Raw genomic sequence first — 22,723 nt, 5'->3', positions numbered from 1 at the left:
ATTTTTTTGACCCACTAATTCTAAATTCGGGCTACGCTGGGTAAAGAGAAGATGAGCATCTCTCTCTTATTGATGAATCACACTTTTGAGGTTTCTCTTTACCCAAAAATGATGACTCCACAATTATATACTATTGTACTATACTAAAATAAAAAAAGAGAAGGAGACGAGAGATGGAAGGGTAATTTTATTTATTTATTTATTTTACTTTTTCTATTCCCTTGTATACCCCATCCAAGAAAAGCCTCTCTCTCTCTCTCTCTCTCTCTCTCTCTCTCTCTCTCTCTCTATATATATATATATATATATATATTTATATATTTATGCATATAATTTGTCAAATATCAATCATATTTATATTATATATAAATGTGAGAAGGGAGAAATATTGACTTTGTCAAAAATGCCCTCTATCATTTAAATTAATTACAATCATATTTTTATTATTTAAATTAAATTTAATATTTGAGTAAATTTAAAAATTTTTAATTTTAGTATTTATATAAATTTAAAATTCTTAATCATACTATACTATAATTTCAATTAAAAATAAAATTTTATTAGAAGTAATTAGCTAAAATAAAAAATTAATAAGCAAAAAATAAAAAAAATATAATTAATTTACAATCAATATATAATAATACCTATATATCTATATTTATATAAAGTAATTTATTATTTAAAGTAATTTTATATCAACTAAAATTTAATAAAATCAACTAAAATTTTGAATAAAATAAAAAAAGTGCTTGGAAAATATTATTTTCAAATTAATTTTATTCTTTATATCAACAAAATATTATAAGTTATAAAAATATTAAAATTTAAAAAAATGCTATTCATAAAAGTTATTCAGACTTTATTTAAATAAATTTTAATAAAATATAATAAAAAATCATAATATCAAATTTTCTTTTACTTTCCCATTGCATTTGTAGTTGTATGTCCTATCCAAGAAAAGCCTCTATATATGTATATAATATATGCAAAATTTAAGGATTAATATTAATACACATAATTTGTCAAATATCATATGGCAAAGTGGGTGATATATATGGCATCAATACATAAAATAGGGCAGCTACTACATTGCGAGAATAAAATTGAGACAACTTAAAGAATAACCCTCAAGCTGTAGCTCTAATGAAGTTAACAGAAAAAGGAAAGACTCGACAGTTTTGATTCGATAGTTAATTAAAAATTTACACTTCCTTCAATAGATATACAATTCAAATCCCATTCAATTACAACTATTTTATTTTTTACAAATTTTTAACTATTTTAAAAATATAAATGTTAGTAATCGATAAGCTTTAACTAAATATTAAAATAAAAAATTAAGATTTTTAATCTAATTCAAGTAGAAGAACCCTTTTATTGGTCACAAATTTCTAGCCTCTTTTATAAAGAAAATATTGATATTTATAAAAATATAGTTTTAACCAAACATAAAATTTATTTTTATATGTAAACAATTTTTTATTTATTTCATATTTATTAAAATAAAAATAAAAATAAAAATAAAATATTTTTATATTCTCAAATTATTTTTCAATATAATAAATTAAAAGATAGTTTCTATTGAAAATTTCAATGAAATTATTATAATTGCTTTTGAATTTTGACTAATTTAGGTAAATAAAATAAAACTATAAATAGAATAAAATTAACACTAATTTTTTAATTTTAAAAATTAATTAAAATTTTAAATAAATTAAAAAATGCTTAAATTTTTTTTTATTAATTAGTCATATTTTCAAATAAATTTTATTTTTATGTCAATAAAATATTATAATTTATAAATTTATTAAAAGTTTTTAAAAATACTATTCAAAAAAACTATTTAGATTTTATTTAAATAATTAATTGTTTGAAATAAAAATAAATTTTGATTTTATATTAAAATATAATAAAAATCATAATACTAAGATTCTCATTCATTTCATGGTTAAATGACTAAAAAAAAAAATCAAAACCTTTATAAGATTTCTAATTTTAGCCAAACCTTTTAATTTTATCAGTTTAATATTAAATTTTTACATTAATTTTAATTTTAATAATTAGCAAAATTGAATTATTTAATTGACAAAAGTAATTTAAATATTTACCTACATTATTAATATTACTCATTCTTTTTATTTTTATGTCAATTGTGGCAGCTACACTCAAATTGATAAAAATATTATTTTATTTAATTTCTTTATTATTTTGAAAATTATAATTATATTTATTTTATTTATATTATTTGTTCATATTTTATGTTTAAATATTTGATTTTTTTTCTTTAAATTTGAAATAAAATAACAAGAAATATGTGAATTAAAAGTATAAGTAGAGGGGGGAGAGAGAGATATATATAATAAAATTAAGATAATAATATTGGATATATTATTCATTTATTTTTTTTATCAACTTGAAGTTTGTTAAAATTTAAAAAAAAAAAATAAAATTATTTAATATATTAATCTATATCTATGTAATACATAAATGTGAGAAGAGGGGGAAGAGAAATTAGCTTTGATAAAATTATCCTTCATTATTTATGGTATTTATAATTATATTTTTTAATATTTAATTTAATTTTAAAATTTATATAAATTTAAAATTCTTCGAACTTAAAATTTAATTGTCTATATAATTTTAGAGTTTATATAAATCTAAAATTCTTTGTCATACTTGTATTTAAAGTCTACTTAATTAATTTTTTATTATAATATAATTTTAAATAAAATTTTATAAAAATATTTTCATGATTTATATTATTTACAAAAATAGGAAGGTATTTTATTTATATAAATAAATTTTTAATGAATCCTAATAAATTTTTATCTCTATCTTATAATTATTTATGTAAAATTATTTTAATATAATTATTTAAATTTACTTAAAAGAATAACAAAAGAAATTAATTTTTATCAGCCAAACATATGAATTCTTTTATTAATAAATTTGAAATTTTCATTTAATTTAATTTCTTATAAGTTAATTAAAAAAATATTTCATATAAAATATATTTATATTTTTCTTAATTATAGATATATTTCTAAAATTTTTAATTATTACATTAATATATGAATTAATTCTAATTAAAATTGAATTTATAAATCTTATGTAAATAATATATATATATATATATATATATATATATATATATATATATATATATATATATATATATATATTGTAACACCCCTAATTTTTAAATAATTATTTTATGTATAAATTATGATATTTTAATGTATTAAATATTACAGTATTTAATTTGAATTTTTAGGTTTTCAAAATCAGATTTTTATTTTTTGAGATAATAAATTATAATATTTTTAAAAATTAATTTAAAGACCACGTGGTAAATCTAAAAATATATTTGGACTCTAAAATTTTTTTTTTACTTTTTATAATTTTTTTAAAATTTTTGGGCCTCGTTTTGCGCTGAGGGTAAAGCAAAAATCTAATTTTGAATACCTTGAATCGAACTGGCTGAATCACATCAGATCAAATCAGACAGATTAAATCAGATCGGCCTTCTTTTCCCTCCCTCTTTTTTCTCATGCGTCACTTCCCCCTCTGTTCTCTCTTTTTTTTCTCTCTCTCCTCCCCTCCCCATCACCGACCGTCCCTCCCCCCAGCTCCCCTGCACGCCAATGCACCTCCAGCCACCCTCCCCCACCGGCGCCGCCCCTCTAGCCAACCGGAAAATCTCCTCAAAGTCCCTCCCCTTCAAACCACACTGTTTCACCTTCCTTAGCCAATTCCGGCCGATCTGGCCACCAATTGGACTGAGTCCAATCCCCTTCGTATTCTACTCCTCGAGAGCTTTCCATAGACACCTATTTCATAAATTTTCATTGGGCAGTTTGTGCGAATCAAGTCCTAGAAGTTTTAGCCCATTTCAACTTTTGAACTAAATTTCTTCTAAACTGTGAATCCCACTGAGATTCTGAGACCACCAGCACACTCCATTCGTTAAGAGCTTCGCATCGAAACCAATTTGGAATTTTTTTGACATCAAAATTTTAGTGGATCCCATGACCGTAGCAGTGATTTTTTGGATCTTTAATGAGTGATGGTGCGAATCCGCAAGTATACGGGTCGTCTCAAGTAATAAAGTGACGAATCAAGTATCGTTCCCACGAGGATTTGCCGTTTAAGTACCAAACTATGAATGAAGCGATTATTTGGGCTAATGATTAATGAATAAATGATAAATGTAAATGAGCAAGGTAAATTGATTAATCTAATTGGAATGGGTAAAGAGCAAACAAATAAATTCTAAATCTAGTTTGCAATTAAACTAAATTAACAATGGGTAATTCAAATCAAAGTCTAATTATGTTAAAAGTGATTTCAGAGTTGAGGGTTTATGCATAAATAAATTGGGATTTGCCTTGGGTATTCCAATTTTTAGGGAAAAATAAAGTTTGAAGGAAATTGATTCTAAATTCCTTTGATATCTTTTTTAAGCAAACCAAAGTGTGTTCTAAAATAACCAAACCTACTTTCGTATATTATTTGATTACTTTAAAACCCATTAAGTTTTGTAACCAATCATTAATTCCTCTTAAAATCCTAGTTTATTTCTAAATCTAGGTGATTTTAAGTTCCAATCCTTGATTATCTATCAATGACTTTCACCTTTCTGTCCTTCAATCAAAGATTAACATAATACCCAATGGATACCAACATTAGGCAAGTAAATCAAGCACACAAGGAAAGAATCAAAACTCATATTTATGTAAAATAAGGAAATACCCAGTCCAAATCCATAAATTAATCTAAAACATATTTCCCAACTCTTAAATCTAAAGAGTTTACTCACTCATAATGGTATTTACAAGAAAGATTGATGGAAAAGTAAAGAAAAACATGATAAGAGGACTAAAATAGAAAAACCTAGGTAGAAGAACCCAAAACTCTGGTTTCTAGAGCTCCAAAAGATGGTTGCAGCAGCTCCTCCCCAGAAAAAATGGTGTTTCTCCTCCTCTCTCTATTTATATTTCTTTCCTTTTTGTTTTCTCCCCTTTCCTCTTGTGGCAAAAACTAGGAAATGATGAATTTATGTGGTCCCAAAAAGTTGCCCTAAAAGTAAATAAGAGCCAAGGAGTGGATAAGAAATGAGGTATAAAATTATTCAAGTCAGCAGCATTATTCACGTTCTGGCAGTCTACTTAGGGTACAGCTTAACCCTAAGCAGCTTCTTAGCAAATTTCAGCCTCTGGTTATACTGTCTGCTTAAGGTTAAGCAGACCCTCAGCAAATCTCGGCAGACTTGGAGTAAAATGGACTTTTCTGCTCATGCTTGACTTTCAACTTGACTTGTGCTGCACCTTAAGCACTGCCGCTTTACCCTAAGTAGGAGAAGCATCACTGTAAACTGTATATTCTTTACCCGGTGTAGGTAAAGTCAGGACTGGAGTCTCAGTCAAACACCTCTTCAATTCATCAAAACTCTGCTGGCATTTATCCGTCCACTGAAATTTCACATCTTTCCTAAGCAACTTGGTCAATGGAGATGCCAACATGGAGAATCCTTTCACAAAACGACAGTAGTATATAGCTAAACCCAGAAAACTGCGAATCTCTGTGATATTTCTGGGTGGCTTCGAATTAAGGACAGCTTCTATCTTGCTAGGATCTACTTTAATACCCTCTGCTGATACAGTGTGCCTCAAAAATGATATCTCCTTCAGCTAAAATTCACATTTCGATAATTTGGCGTATAGCTGTTTCTCCCTCAAAGTTTATAGTACAATCTGCAGATGTCTATCATTCTCTTCTGCACTCCTTGAGTAAACCAATATATCATCTATAAACACAACCACAAACTAGTCGAGGTAGGGTCTGAAGATAGTGTTCATCAGATCCATAAAAGCAGTCGGAGCATTAGTTAACCCGAATGGCATAACTAAGAACTCATAATGGCCATAGCGGGTTCTAAAGGCAGTTTTAGAAATACTCTGCTCTTGTACTTTCAGCTGATAATAACCTGACCTTAGGTCAATTTTGGAGAACACAGCTGCACCCCTCAACTGATCAAACAAGTCATCAATGCGGGGCAATGGGTATCTGTTCTTTATTGTCACCTTATTCAACTGCCGATAGTCAATGCATAACCGGAGAGTGCCATCCTTCTTCTTTACAAACAACACTGGCGCTCCCCAAGGTGACACACTAGGGCGGATAAAGCCCTTATCAAGCAGCTCTTGCAACTGCACTTTCAATTCTTTTAGTTTTACTGGTGCCATTCTGTATGGCGTTATGGAGATTGGGTCCACACCAGGCATAACATCAATCTCAAACTGCACTTCTCTTTCTGGAGGTAATCCTGGCAATTCATCAGGAAATACATCCGGAAAGTCACATACCGTAGGGATGTCCCTCAATGTTGGACTACCCACTTGGGTGTCTATCAAATGTGCCAAGTACGCCTCACACCCCTTCCTAATCATTTTTCTAGCCAGTGTAGCTGAAATGATGTTTAAAGGCAATAATTGTCTCTCCCCATGTATTACTACATCACCATACTAAGGGAGACCAAAAGTGACTGTCTTCAGTCTATAGTCAATCATCGCGTGATGCCTGGCTAACCAATCCATGCCCAAGATAATATCATAATCTCTGAAGGGAATTTCAATCAAATCAGACAGAAAAGTGTGTCCTTGGATCACCAAAGGACAATCCCTATATAGTCTATTTACCCTGACCTCCTAGCCTAATGGACTAGTTACTAGCACATCACAGTCCATTGGTGCACACTGAATAGCAGTAGAACACATCACACTAGCACTGACATATGAATGTGTGGAGCCAGGATCAAACAACACATATACATCTTGGTCAAGGATGGAGAAAATACTAGCTACTACGTCTGACGTTTCAGCCTCCTCCCTCTAACGCATTGTATACACTCTGACTGGTGCGCCACTGGGTACTGGCTAGTTAATAGTGCTTTGACTTCCAGTAGTATTACCAGGACCCTTACCTCTGCCTCTACCTCTACCAGCTGGTTGTGACCCTCTAGGTGCAGAGATTTGGGCTGATCCTTCAGATGTAGCAGAAGGTCCAGATCGGCGCGGACTAGTACAGTCCTTAGCGAAATGTCCGCTCCCTCTGTAGTTATAACATGCACCTATGGCCTTAAAACACACCCCACCGTGTGTTCTACCACAGGTTTCACACTGTCGGACTGATAAAGATCCTAGAGAAGCTTGTTGGGTCAGCTGACCAGACCGGGGTGGTCTTTGGTCAGAGAATCTGCCTCTGCCAGATCTGCGAGAGCTAGATCCCCCAGACTGTTTTCTCTTCCCTGAACCACTTTCAGGTGCCTGACCAGTAGTCTTTTCAGTCTTCTTTTTCTCTGGTGTACCCTTCTTCACTGCCCCTTCTAATTCTATTCTTTCCAGTTCTAGGGCTTGTGAAATCAGCTCAGAAAAATTTTGGTGTCTGAATCCCACAACTTGCATTCTCAGATTTGGCCTTAACCTGGACTCAAACTGCTTACATCTGTCTCTGGTTGTGGAGACTTAGCTTCCAGCGTAGTGGCTCAGTCGAGAGAAGTCTCTCGCATATTCTGCTATAGTTCTGCCCCCTTGCTTCAGACTTAAGAATTCTTGCAATTTCATATCCACATAAGCATCGGGAACCCACTTCTGTCAAAACTCTCTCAAAAAGTCTGACCAGGTAAGGACTGGAGGTTCTACCAGGATGTTGGGGATGGTCTTCCACCATTCATATGCATCCCCTTGCAACAAAGAAATAGAATACTCGAACTTCAGCTCTTCTGCACACTGCAGCTTCCTGAAAACCCATTCCATTCGCTCTAACCACTGTTCTGCCTCCAGTAGATCTACAGTGCCTTTAAACTCGGTGGCCTTAAATTTCATCAATTTTTCATATTGTCGAGCCAAGGACTGTGGTTGTGCTACAGGTGCTTGCATCTGAGCTTGGGGTGGCACATTTCCCGCCATTTGTTGGAAAAAAGCAGCCATCTGCTGTGCAAACTGAGCAGGAAACTGTGGTGCTAGAGTAGGAGCTGGAGTGGCTGACCCACTCACGTTCTGGAGTGCTGGGGCTTCCCTTTGGACCTCAGCCTCAACAGATTGCTCTACGAAATGATCTCCCTCTTCCATTCCGTTTCCCAAAAATTTCCTACTTCCTGAGATCAAACACAAGGAGGCTGACCTCCGTTAGTGCATATTCATGATGTAAATATGTCATATGTATCAATTAAAGACACTTGAGCAGTTGTACTTATCAAAGAAATATTCATCCACATAGTCAAAATTTATTGAAAAACCATGCTCTGATACCACTAAAACATGTCACACCTTACCCCTCTGTAAGGCATAACATGATCCCGTAGAATACCTAATGAACTACCGAACTTCACCTACCGATAACTCATCAAGTACCCTACAAGGGATTTTAAAACAATTTTCTTACATTTTGGAAGTGGTGAGCATTTTGGTAGGAATTAAAATCATTTATTCGAAACTTAAAAACTAGTAAAAATTTTTGTCCATTTTTATTTTTTCGCAAATTTTATAAAAATTTTGGCAGAGTGCCGTCTGTATTTTGAGAAAATAGTTCTTCAAAAACCTGTGAAAAACACTTCCAATAAATTTTTCACAACTCCCAACCTCCAAATAATCTCAAGTCAATACAATACAATTCCACAATCCAATCAAAGTTTATCATCTCAAAATATTTCATTCACATTGTATTCAAAATTTAATTTACATATACAGGTCTTAATTTACAAAAAGAAAATCCAAAATAATATCATTACAATTTATTATACAATTGCTCAACTTTACATTAATACATATGACATTACAATATTTACATCAAAATAACTACAAGGGTATAAAATAATACTCGTACAAAAAGATCAGTGTAGTCCTCAATATCAATGGCAGCTCACTCTGCTGCTTTCTCCTTGCCCTTATCTGCGACAGCAAAATAAGCTATCGCTGAGTATAAAAATACTTAGTGGTGCACAATAAAAATTTAAAATACAATACATAAATCATTCATTGACAAAACACAATTTAAATGCTGCATAATTACATTTCACAAATTATCAAAGCTCATTATAGAAAAATTTTGGGTCAAATAATTTAATAAACACAGTGTTGCCAATTCATACACAACTTAAGCCATGACACAAAATTTTCGATCAATGCCGCGTTATACACCACGACAAAGCAATCTACAACCTCACTAATCGAAATCAATGAGGGAGGTGGCTAGCTAGCTAATGAGTACTCATCCGATCTACAACCTCAACTGGTAAACCAGAGAGGGAGGAAAATAATCGATCTCAACCCCATAACTGGAGGAGGAATAATAAGGCACTGTTATGCTAAGTGTGAATCAGAAATCCATTTCAAACATTTTATTCAATTATTGCATACAAAAATCAAATTAATTTCCAAAGTTATAATTTCATCACAAAGTGGCAACACAAAAGTTCTTAAACTCATAATGCGTACTAAATCAATTTTTCAAGGATAAAATGCTTAAATAGAAAACACAAAATTTATAGTGTCTCAGTATCTTTACTTCATAATAATTCCAATATGTTTAAACTTACATTCTTATAAATTTCATGTTGAGGTTACTATTCATGGTACTATTCAAGTCAATTTGTTGACTTTCTAAGACTTAATAGGTATGGGAACTCCAACTTCACCCACATACCACATTTTGGTTACCAAACTTGTTGGTTTTGGTCATTTTCTCAAAACTTAAGTCTTTTAGGCAAAATAGCAAATTTTCAGTTTTGGTGTCTTAGGTTACACTGTTCTATTGGTCATTTTTCTGTTAGAATTTGGCAAAACTTTCTTCATAGAAATTGTTCCTTATTGTCTTAACTTTATTCTCCTTTTTGAATCACTCCATTTGGAGTTTTGTAGCTCAAGTTATAGCCATTTGAATCATGGCTGCCGGATTGGACTTAACCCAGATTTCTGGGCACCAAACTAGTTCTAGCAGTTTTAGGTCACCAACTTTGGGTGGCCAAATGACTTGGTTAAGGGCATAATTTGAGTTTGTGTTCTTCATAAAAGTTTTAGATCTATATCTCAACTGTCCACTGGTAAAATTTCAGGTCATTTAGACCTGCCTAGCCCAAGTTATGGTCAAATGAACAAATACTGTTTATTTGGTCATTTTTGTACAGGTCAGACTGCATAAATCCGGATTTGGTCAATTTGTTCACTAGGTTATGGTCACTTTTTGGGCATGATTCCTAAATGAAAAATGTTCTATTTTGTGTCTATTTTCATTCCCAATTGGTCTCATACCAATTGGACATGTAAATTTTCAGTTTTGGTCCCTCAAAGGGACCTTGGCAGCATGACCATTTTCAATCCGAATTCAAACTCACTTCCAACACTTCCAACACATCTCAATTGGTCACAAATGACCATTTTTCATCTCAAACAAGGTCAAAAACACCAATTGACCAATTCTCACATTTTTGGCTTTCAAAACCCTAGGTGCCAAAACCCTAATTTGTCTAATCATCACAATTCATGCAATCCAACTACACAAATCACATATACACACTTAACCCAACTTCTCTAACACTTTAATTCCAATATTTTCCATCAAATCCAATATCTCCCTAGGCTGGATAAATTTCCTATGGTCCCTTAACAAGTGTTTACTTTCATTTTTAAGTTGAGTTCTAGGTTAGTTAAACTAAAAACATAACTAAGAAACTAAATTTCTCAAACTAGATTACTTACCTCCAATTTCTTCAATTCTCTTCTTTCTTTCCTTTCCTTTGCTTCTTCAATCTTCCTTCCAAAGCTCATACACAAGGTTTAAATAAGGAGCTTACTATCTCTATGGCTGAATTTAAGTTTTCTCCAAGCTCAAAGTGAGCTTAAATGGAGGTTTAAGTGAGGGAGAGGGTGAGAGAGAGAGTGAGGCCGCAAGGTTTAGGAAGATGGCTTTTTTGTTGTTTTTTTTTTCTTTTCTTTTTCTTTTATGATTTTAGTCTTATGGAAGACCATAATTATCCAAAATTTAAACATTAATTATATTGGTGTTTATGACATCATGCATGATGTCATGCATGATGTCACCCATTTCAACTTTTCTTTTTCTTTTTTTTTTTTATTTTTCCCTAGTTCTTTAATTTAATTTTCAATTCCGAAATTTTATTTTCTCCGATTTTATTTGACAGTTAGGTCAGGAGTCAGCTCTCGGGGTCAATTGACCAAATTGCCCCTCGCCGGTTCAACCCGGTTTGTAAATAATTCAATATTTCTTCCGGCTCCCTGACCTAATTATTTGACTGACTTAACAATTCTTTTTCTTGATTTTCTCTTTTCCACTGTGTTCGCAATAGTCCTAAGGACCGCAGCGTCATATTTTACGGTTCGAATTTTGAGTTTAAAATGACTTCGCAGTCCTTCCCGAGAAGGTCACCCATCGCTGTGACTCTCGGCTCCTTTAACTTCTTATGTTCTGTTTTTCTTATTTATACTTAACTAATTGGCAATTACTAATTATTTGTGTCCAGGGCTTATCTAGTTGTCTTAAGTATGGTTCTAATCCCCTTAATTATCCGGACCGACACCGGTCACTGAAATAGTGAAATATACCAGGCTATGCAAATAGGGGTGTTACAGTGGTGGTTCCATAGGTGGTGGCAAGTTTGAGGTCATGATGGTATTGGTGAAAAAGAAAAATAGCAATCACAAATTTTTTTTTTTATGAGAAAAGATTATCGAGGTAATCTTTCCCACAGATGACGCTAATGATGTTATTCTCTTCTTCTGCAGGTTATGGATGCGAGGTTCAAGTGTTGAATCTACAAGGAAAAAGAGCAATGAGTGGGTTAGTTAATCACCACTCCGATGCCTAAGTCAGTAATGAGAACCGAACTGTGATAGGACAAGTAAAGACTGATTAACATACATACTTGATGGTCTTTATATAGGCTTTGATGTAGATTCCTGTTAGGATTAGGAATCTGTAATTGAGTAGGACTAGGAGTCTACTTTGCTAATTGAATCCTCATATGGATGGAACTCTGATTACAATGGATATCTCAGGATCCTTATTCTTATAAAGTGATCCGAGTATCATGAGTGTGGTTAGGCGAGTAACTTTCTGCCTGAATGTCTAAGTATCTCATAGTCATTTAGTTCGGATTGCTCATTACTCATTACTCGATTATCCGTTATTCATTTCTTAGTATTATTTTAGTGGTTGTAGTATTATGAAGCATATATACAAGATTACGAAGGTGAAGCAATCTGATCTTATTGTTAGTACATGTCTCTTGGGTCTATTTCTACGTCTATTATTAGGACTGCTAAATAGTATGGGAATTAAGGTTGTCAAAGATTTGGATTCGTGGAAAGTGTAATTTTTTTTTAATGATATTTGTGTTATATTTGATGATACTGTGTAGTTGTCTACTTTTCATTTTCCAAGCTTAAAAGTAAGCTAAAGAAAGTGCTGATTCTACATTAATGATGGAGAATTTCTTGAAATTTTGTCAATTTAATTCTAAATTGCGTGTGGGTTTTCATTTGATTATATTACTTTAGTTTTATTACAGTTTGCCAAATCTGCACAACTAATGCTTGGAGTTCAAGTTTTGGTTTCATAATTTGAACTTTAGGAATGTGAAATGTCTTTGGTCAATCTTCCCCACCAAATTCACACCTTTGCTTTGGCAAAGGGGAACATGCAGAGAAGAAAGGGAGGAGGGCAACCCTTCATCAGGCAGGGACTGGAGATTATGGTGGTTGTGGATCCATAATGTTTTAACAGAAGTGAGATGTTGAAGCTTTTCAGATATGGTAGATCGCAGACTATAAGAGAGGCAACAATGGAAGGCAGCAGCATATTCCCAGGGAAGGATTCCACATCACGGCCGTAGCAGCTACCGATCTTAAGGTGTGAGAGAGGAAGGGAATTGCAAATATCAATGCATGAGGTGACCAACGTGTTTGCTGCAGCCATTGATTTCAAGAAACTCTAACTGTAAAGGGTGAATCTCCTTCCAGGAATGACTCAAGTTCTAGAACAATTATAAGCTATCAAATTTGTCAGCGAAGGGACGAGGGAATGCATACATTCTGGCATGAACCTGAGCTTATGGCAGTTCCAGACGTTCAATTTTCTAAGAAAAGTGAGGTGGCAAAGCCCCTGGAAGTCGAAAGATTTCAGATTTGGACGATAACAGACTTCAAGAGAAGAGCTAGGGGGTGGCAGCAACGTTTCCCCTGGAAAAGATTCCATGCCTAGACAGTTTTCAATCACAATTTTGTAAGAGATAGGATGGTTTGTAGATTCCACTACATGCAGCCTTCAATGAATTTGACGCAATCACTCACTATTCTCAAGTGATTGTAATTTGTATGGTAAACATCCTCCTTGAAATGGGTTGAGTTCTGAAGAGATCAAAAGTAGGTTTGAGCATAACACAGTTCAAACCAAAAAAACTGTTCGAATTGATTTAACTTGAAAATTTGGTTTGATTTAAAATATTTAAGAATCGGTTTATTTGATTTGATTTGATTTAAAAAAAAAAACTTTAATGAAATTGAATTGAACCGAAATAAATTAAATTTGGAATTAAATTCTGAGATAAATATATTACCTATCCCTTCTGTGGCTCAGTGGTGAACTATGTTTTTAAGGACTTGTAAATCACGATTTGAAGACTCTACTTGGCCTTTTATTTTTATTATCAGACATTATGAACTGCATTCTTTCTCTCTTGGTCCATCAATCATTGCATCTTTCAGTCAGAAATCATCCACTTACCCACTTCAAGTACTATAAGTCTAAGGCCTTATCGTTCAAAACACCCTACTTTCTTATTGTTTAGTTTACCATCGAAGTAATTTGCTTCTAAATTATTAAAGATAATAATACACTTAACTAGAGAAGTATAACTTATCAAGTCTTACTTAAGTAAATTACTTCCCTTATATAAAGGAGTAGAATTAGGGAAGAGAACTGATTAGGTTTTTGCGGTACTCAATCCGATCGAAACCTAATAGGATGGGTTTGGGTACTATATAATTAGATTTTGGACAAATTTAAATTTAAAATTTAATACCCATGACGGGTTCGGGTTGGTGGTCTTGGATGTCAAGTTTAGGAACAATTCAAGTAAGGTCAGAAGAAATAGTGTAGCTCGAACAAAGTGGTGGGAGTTCAAAGGAGTAAAGCAAGTGAAGTTCAAAAATGAGCTTCTCGAGTCCGAAGTATGGAAGCTAGATATGGAGGTTAATGATATGTGGATACAGATGGCATCAAAGATTAGAGAAGTAACTAGAAAAGTATTTGGAGAGTCTAAAGGACATGGACCACCCTTAAAAGAGAGATGGTGGTGGAATGAGGAAGTACAAAAGGTAGTGAAGAGAAAAAGGGAATGGTATAAGAAATTACCTAAATGTGATAATAATAAGGCATATGAACAGTACAAGATAGCAAAGAAAGAGGCAAAAAAGGCAGTTGGTCAAGCAAGAGCATAGGCCTTTGAAAAGTTATATGAGAAACTTGAAACTAAAGAAGGGGAGAAAGATATTTATAGATTAGCAAGGATTAGAGAAAGGAAATGTCAAGATCTCAATCAAGTTTGGTGCATTAAGGATAAAGAAGGAAAAGTGTTGGTGAAAGATGAGGACATTAAAGAAAGATGGAGAAATTATTTTAATGATCTCTTTAATAATAGTCAAAATGGTAATAGCGTGAATATAGATTATAGAACAATAGAAAAGAATGTAAATTATACTAGAAGGATTCGATCTTTAGAAGTAAAGGAAGCACTTAAGAGAATGAAAGTGGGTAAAGCCTGTGGACCCGATGAAATACCAATTGAAGTGTGGAAGTATTTGGGAGATATGGGAGTGGCATGGTTAACTAAATTATTTAATAAGATCCTAAACTCAAAGAAAATGCCTGATAAATGGAGGAAGAGTATTTTAGTACCTATTTTTAAAAATAAGGGAGACATACAGAGTTGCTCAAATTATAGGGAAATTAAACTCATGAGCCATACTATGAAGTTGTGGGAGAGAGTTGTGGAGCATCGACTACGTTATGATACTTCTATCTCTCTCAATCAATTTGGTTTCATGTCCGGTCGTTCAACTATGGAAGCGATCTTTCTCATTAGAAGCTTGATGGAGAAATATAGAGATGTGAAGAAAGATCTACACATGGTTTTTATTGATTTAGAGAAGGCTTATAATAGTGTTCCAAGAGAGGTCTTATGGAATGTGTTAGAACAAAAGAGGGTATCTATTAGGTACATACAAGTATTGAAAGATATGTATGAAAGAGCAACTACTATTGTGCGCACAGTGGGAGGGGACACAAGAGATTTTCCGATCTCAATTGGATTACACCAAGGATCAGCCATAAGCCCTTACCTTTTTACATTAGTTTTAGATGAACTGACGAAACATATACAAGAGAGTATTCCTTGGTGCATGATGTTTGCGGATGATATTGTTCTGATAGATGAGACACGAGAAGGAGTCAATAGAAAGCTAGAACTTTGGAGAAGTACTCTAGAGTCAAAGGGTTTTAAGTTAAGTAGAATGAAGACAGAATACATGCATTGCAAGTTCAGTGAAGGCCAAACTGGTGATAGGGAAGGAGTTAGTTTGAATGGAGTGGTACTGTTACAAAGTAATCACTTTAAATATCTAGGCTCAGTCCTTCAAGTAGATGGGGGATGTGAGGAAGATGTTAGTCATAGGATTAAAGCCGGATGGTTGAAGTGGAGACGTGCCACGGGAGTTTTATGTGATCGTAAGATTCCCAATAAATTGAAAGGAAAATTTTAACGTACAGCCATACGACCGGCTATGTTATATGGTAGTGAGTGTTGGGCACTGAAAGAGTCGTATGCATCTAAGATAAGAGTTGCAGAGATGAGAATGTTAAGGTGGATGAGTGGCCATACTAGACTAGATAAAGTCCGTAATGAGAGTATTAGAGAAAACGTAGGAGTGGTGCCAATTGAAGATAAGTTGAGAGAAGGGAGATTGAGGTGGTTTGGCCATGTGAAGCGTAGACATACGGAGGCTCCAGTTAGACAAGTAGAGCACATTAGGTTAGAGGATAGAAAGAAAAAAAGGGGTAGACCTAAATTGACTTGGAGGAGAGTAGTACAACATGACTTAGAAGCATTACACATTTCTGAGGATTTAACCCAAAATCGTTCAGAGTGGAAAAAGCGAATCCATATAGCCGACCCCAAATTTTTGGGATAAAGGCTTAGTTGAGTTGAGTTGAGTTGACAGGTTTGTATTGGATTCAAGTTTTGCATATTGGGTATACCCGAGCTCATTATATAAATATTTAATTAAATATAAAATCTATGTTTTTTATAGAGTTTCTCAAACTATAGGGGAATTAAACTCATGAGTCATACTATGAAGTTGTGGGGGAGAGTTGTAGAGCATCGACTGCATCATGATACTTCTATCTCTCTCAATCAATTTGGTTTCATGCCCGGTCGTTCAACTATGGAAGCGATCTTTCTCATTAGAAGCTTGATGGAGAAATATAGAGATGTGAAGAAAGATCTACACATGGTTTTTATTGATTTGGAGAAGGCTTATGATAGTGTTCCAAGAGATGTCTTATGGAATGTGTTTGAACAAAAGAGGGTATCTATTAGGACATACAAGTGTTGAAAGATATGTATGAAGGAGCAACTACTATTGTGCGTACAGTGGGAGAGGACACAAGAGATTTTTCGATCTCAATTGGATTTCACCAAGGATCAGCCATAAGCCCTTACCTTTTTACATTAGTTTTAGATGAATTGGCGAAACATATACAAGAGGGTATTCCTTGGTGCCTGATGTTTGCGGATGATATTGTTCTGATAGAGGAGACACGAGAAGGAGTCAATAGAAAGCTATAGCATTGGAGAAGTACTCTAGAGTCGAAGGGTTTTAAGTTAAGTAGAACGAAGACAGAATATATGCATTGCAAGTTCAGTGAAGGCCAAACGGATGATAGAGAAGGAGTTAGTTTGAACGGAATTGTACTGTCCCAAAGTAATCACTTTAAATATCTAGGCTCAGTCCTTCAAGTAGATGGGGGATGTGAGAAGGATGTTAGTCATAAGATTAAAGCCGGATGGTTGAAGTGGAGACGTGCCACGGGAGTTTTATGTGATCGTAAGATTCCCAATAAGTTGAAAGGAAAATTTTACCGTACAGCCATACGACCGGCTATGTTATATTATAGTGAGTGTTGGGCACTGAAAGAGTCGTATGCGTCTAAGATAAAAGTTGCAGAGATGAGAATGTTAAGATAGATGAATGGCCATACTAGACTAGATAAAGTCCGTAATGAGAGTATTAGAGAAAAAGTAGGAGTGGTGCCAATTGAAGATAAGTTGAGAGAAGGAAGATTGAGGTGGTTTGGTCATATGAAGTGTAGACATGCGAAGGCTCTAGTTAGACAAGTAGAGCACATTAGGTTAGAGGATAGAAAGAAAAAAAGGGGTAGACCTAAATTGACTTGGAGGAGAGTAGTACAATATGACCTAGAAGCATTACATATTTCTGAGGATTTAACCCAAAATCGTTTAGAGTAGAAAAAGCGAATCCATATAGCCGACCCCAAATTTTTGAGATAAAGGCTTAGTTGAATTGAATTGAGTGTATAAAATCTATGTTTTTTACATATTGGGTATACCCGAGCTCATTATATAAATATTTAATTAAAAATAAAATCTATGTTTTTTATATTATAAATTTTTATATATTTTATTTTATATAAAATAAAATTAAAATATTTTATAAAATTATTAAATTTTTTAAAATATAAATTATTAACCAAAAATAATTTTATATAGATTTTTTAATTAAAATATATAAAATTAAACGGGATTCAAATATTTCTCAAATAATAATAATAATTGAGTTTGAGACGGATTTGGATAGTTGAGAATAAATTTTAATTGGGTTCGAGTAGGGTGATTTTTGTAGGTACCCTACTCGTTGCCTTCCCTAAGTAAAATGCCTACTTAGAAATTTGGTTTGATAACACATGACAAATAAGTTCATTTTCTACATTTCCTAAAAAATTTTACTTCCTTAACCTACTTACTCCCAACCAAACAAGACCGAAATAGCACATGAATTCAACACACCAACTATAGTAACAGAATTAGGCTTTAAGCACATATTTTGCATCATGCACAACATGTCCAGGTCTTCTTTGAATTGTCCTTGCTGAGCTAGCCCAGATATTATGGAATTTCAAGAAGTCAAAACCGATGGCAGTGAAGAAAATAAAAGCTGCTCCTGCCCGGAAACCTCCCTTCCTCAATGTCTGGCAATCAAGTGCCGGTTGTCATTTAGAATAATCCTATACTTGGGCTCCAGGAGTAGAGTCAGAAAATTTTTTTTGAGGGGATAAATATAGTGATAGCGTTACATGCTTTGATCGTTGCCAATTGATCTACTCAACTTTATAATATATATATAATATGTAATATGTAAAAGATTTGTAAGAATTTTTAATATATTTTCATTAAAATTAGTAAAAAATAAAATAGTTTCAATTTTATACTTTTGAATTAATATATATAAAAAGAGTTGAATAAACTATATAATTTATTTTTCCAAAAAAATTATATAATTTATTTATAAAATTTTGTTTCAATCTTTTAAATAATATATAAAAATTTGAGATATACATAAAAATATTTTATGTTTAAATTCTATTAGGTGTTATAGATAATAAGAAAAATACTCTTAATTGTAATTATCATTTTAATATTTTAATGCACTAAAACAATTGTAAAATGTCTTGATTACTGAAATTCATGTTTTGAAATTCATTTTTTTTATTTACAAGTATTTCAAATTTTAATTGTGATTAAAAATTTAATATATAATTATAATTATTTACATATACTTAAAATTGACTCATTAAATAAATGATTCCACTGGATTAACGTTATATTTGAAATTAATTTAAAAATAATTAATTATAATCATTACTTATATATTTTGAAGGAATAATGTTTTACATTAAAAAATACCAAAAAATATAATTAAACTTTAAAAAATTGAGGGTGTCAATGTTATAAGAATTTATTAAATATCTCATAAAAATAAAAAATTCAAATACTACACACATATATATAAAATGGCCTCCATTGGCCCTCTTCTTCCGCCTCTGCTGAATCTATTTGTTTCTTAAAAAATAATTTATATATGAAAAATATTTTTATTGACCATTTCTTGAGTGTCTAAATACCAGAAAAAATGAAAATATTAAAAAAAAATTCACAAAATAATTGGAGCGTTGGTTTGATATGCATTCCTCACTTAACCAACAAACAAATAAAAATCAGCAATGAAGAGAGAAAATTATAGAGGTTCAAGAGAGATATGTATTATATTGCAAGAATTAGACGTAGAAATAAACTCAAAGAGACATGTATGAATTCACCTTCAGAATCTCATATACATGCTTAAATATCACCATTGATGCCAGCATGTATCTTAACTGATCCGTTACCATTCAGGACAACTTTCTTCAAGATGAAGAAAAAGAAGCCTGTGATTTGTTAAGTGTTTGATAAGTTTTTTTTTACTACTATGTCCTCTAGCTTTGCCGCTCAATGATGAAGGCTGGCCATCTCTTTCCATCATCACTAGTTATTCATTTTTTTTTTCTCTCTCTATTTGACCATTGTTGTTGTTGTGTGTTGGTTTTGATGACTTTAACATCAAAGGCAATGAAAATGGCTGTTTTACTCTAGCATTGCTCTGTTTTGTTCTTTTACACTAAGCATTGAGCAATTTATTTTGTTTTTGAAAGCTAGTCAGACAGGGAGATGGCAAGATCAAGAAGAATAGGAGAATAAATGCTTCCAGAGACCTGATGAAATGCCAATGCTATTTGAGGGTTATTTTTTTATAAGCATAGTGCAATTTTGTTGTGTGCCTTTTCTTCCTCATGCCATACACAATCATGAAATGTTAGAGAGAGATTGTGCTGTGTATATTCAAGCCAAAGTTGATTAACAAACGAAACAGAGCAAAGGGAAAGAAGCAGAGAAGAGAAAGGATACATATATATAGAGACAGAATTAAGTGAATCCATGGTTATGGAAGAGAATTAAAACTATGGGTTAATTTAGGTTGAGATGGTAGTGCTTTAAGTGTATGACTCATAAGAGGGGCCTGCAGTCAGATGGGACAGTGAGGCAGATTGTAATTGCCACAGGTCGCAGGGTTGACATCTCCTTGGTGGTTGACATTGATGAGTTTGGAAGAAGGATCATTGTTTTATTTTCCTGATTTTGTGTCTCGGGTTGACATGGATCGGATTTAGAGAATATTTGATTTATTGAAAATAAAATATTATTACCAGAATTGCAAATGTTATTGCAGTATCAATTTAATTTCACTCCAATAGCTCAAAAGTTAAAGATGAGACTACATTTTATTTACAAGCAATCTGAGCAACTACCTATTTAAGTTACAGTACACTAATTTTTTTATGATGATAATTAGGTGAGAGATTTTAGCATGAAAAGTATGAGCTCCTTAAGAGAATTTGTCCATATACAAGTTCACATAAAAATTGTGCATAGAATATATATATATATATATATATATATATATATATATATATATATATATAATTAAAAATTTTACCTTAAAGCATAAATAATAACAGCATAGAATATATAGCTTTAAATAACTCATTGTGATATGTAAACCAAAAGATCAACATTGTGATATTTTAAGGTAATAAATTATATATTATTTAAAAATTATAATATTTTGAAGAGATAATACAAAAAAGTAGAGAAATTTTCTATGATAATACTAAAAATTTTAGTAGGGCTAAGAAAATAAATTTATCACTATTATAAGAACATGGATAAACATTAATTGGAGGGCCATGCATGGCCTCTTTTGTCAAGAAATAAAGACCAAAACTCATTAAAAATAAAATTGCTATATCAAAACTCCAACACAAACCTAAATAAGAGGTCTAAACTCGAACATTACATAAAGCCCTACATTAAAATGGGTATGATCCAATCTTTTCTTTTGTAGCAGCCAACTTGTGTTCCTCCTTCACTCACATCACTTCGCTAGTCTCCATGAGGAGAGGCTTGGCTACACAAAACAAACAGGTAGAAAAGACCAAACATAAAAGACAAAGGGAGTGGAAGAGCACTCCATGCATCCATAGATCTCCCTTTCTTTAACCCTTTTAAGCTTAGAGGAATGGGCGAGATTTACAGTAAACTGGATAAGACTAAGACCATTGCCAGACGAGCCGGGAAGAGCTTGTTAGTGCTAGGACCTTGCATGGTTGAGAAACCCTAACAGAAATGGTTACCACATTGGCATCAATCCTCCAAACTACCAGCTAACAAACTGCTCCAAGCAGCTACACCACGAAACAATAGGGTAGACTTTAAGTAGTATGCCATAGAGCATATCATTTTGTATGTATCTTGTACATATCTTATTAATAAAAGATAATTTTACTTTTCTATTTACATAATATATTTATGTGTAATAGAAAAGGCCCATTGATATTTTGTTAGAAATTATATTATTAAGTTGTTAAGAATATGAGTGATAGTATTTCTAGCACAAAGTATCATAAATTGATTCACAATCGAGGATACTTCACAAAGGACATGACTTATTCAGAAAATATTGTAATCATGTTTGTTCCCAAGGTATTTATATAAGATATAAATAAGATGGAGTGGTGAGTCTCATGCTACATAACAAACATAATAGGCACTTATACATGATAAATAGACCGAACCAGTGACGCTTATGACAAGCACATGGAGTTTACTCTTGTCAGTGCATTGTCATATATCATATCAGTGCATATAATCTTTAGTGCATATATAGATGGTTTGAGTTTGATACTGCTTTCATACTTGTATTGTGTATGGGTATATGGGCATGTGTTGGCTCCTACTAGTTATATATGGAGATAGGTGTTAATCAAGATGGAATCCGTTACCCTAAGTAAATAAGGATAAAATCCTATGCTCATTTAATTGTTCTTGATATTTCAAGTTCCTAATCAGGGCAGATAGATTTAGTCAAAAAAGAGTTTCTGACAAAAAAATCTAATTAATCAAGAACTGAAATTAAAAGAGAACATAATGTTCATAGCAAATGGGATTTGACATTAACCATGACTCCAGCTCAAATTGGGATTTTGTAACAGAGAGATTCTAGTGCATGGTAACATATAATCAAAGGTTCATTTAAGGTATTCCTTATTACTGATTGGGTGGCCATGACATACTATGTTAGGTGTCAACCATGGTCTATGAGATGTCTGAAATGATTTAGAAAAATTATTTACTGTAAAAAAGAGTTCTAATGATATTAAGAGTTAATATCATTTCTCATTGCCAATAAATAATGGGCCTAATAAGTCACACATCTATACAAGTTAATCACCATTTAAAATGTGATTTAATTGATTAATTAAAAAGTTTAATTAATTAATTAAAAAGGTTTGGTTTACAATAAGATTGCAAAGTCCCTAGCATGACTTGAAATCAAATCTAGGTTATTGGATGTATAGTATAAATTAAATTTATATTTAATTTGATTAAATATGAATTTAATTATGAGAAATTAATTAATAGAGATTAATAAATTGATTTATTTATATTTGATATAAATTCATTTAAAGAGGAGAA

Source organism: Hevea brasiliensis, chromosome 13, assembly GCF_030052815.1.
Source record: "Hevea brasiliensis isolate MT/VB/25A 57/8 chromosome 13, ASM3005281v1, whole genome shotgun sequence".
NCBI lineage: Eukaryota > Viridiplantae > Streptophyta > Magnoliopsida > Malpighiales > Euphorbiaceae > Hevea > Hevea brasiliensis.
This window is presented reverse-complemented; position numbering follows the sequence as displayed.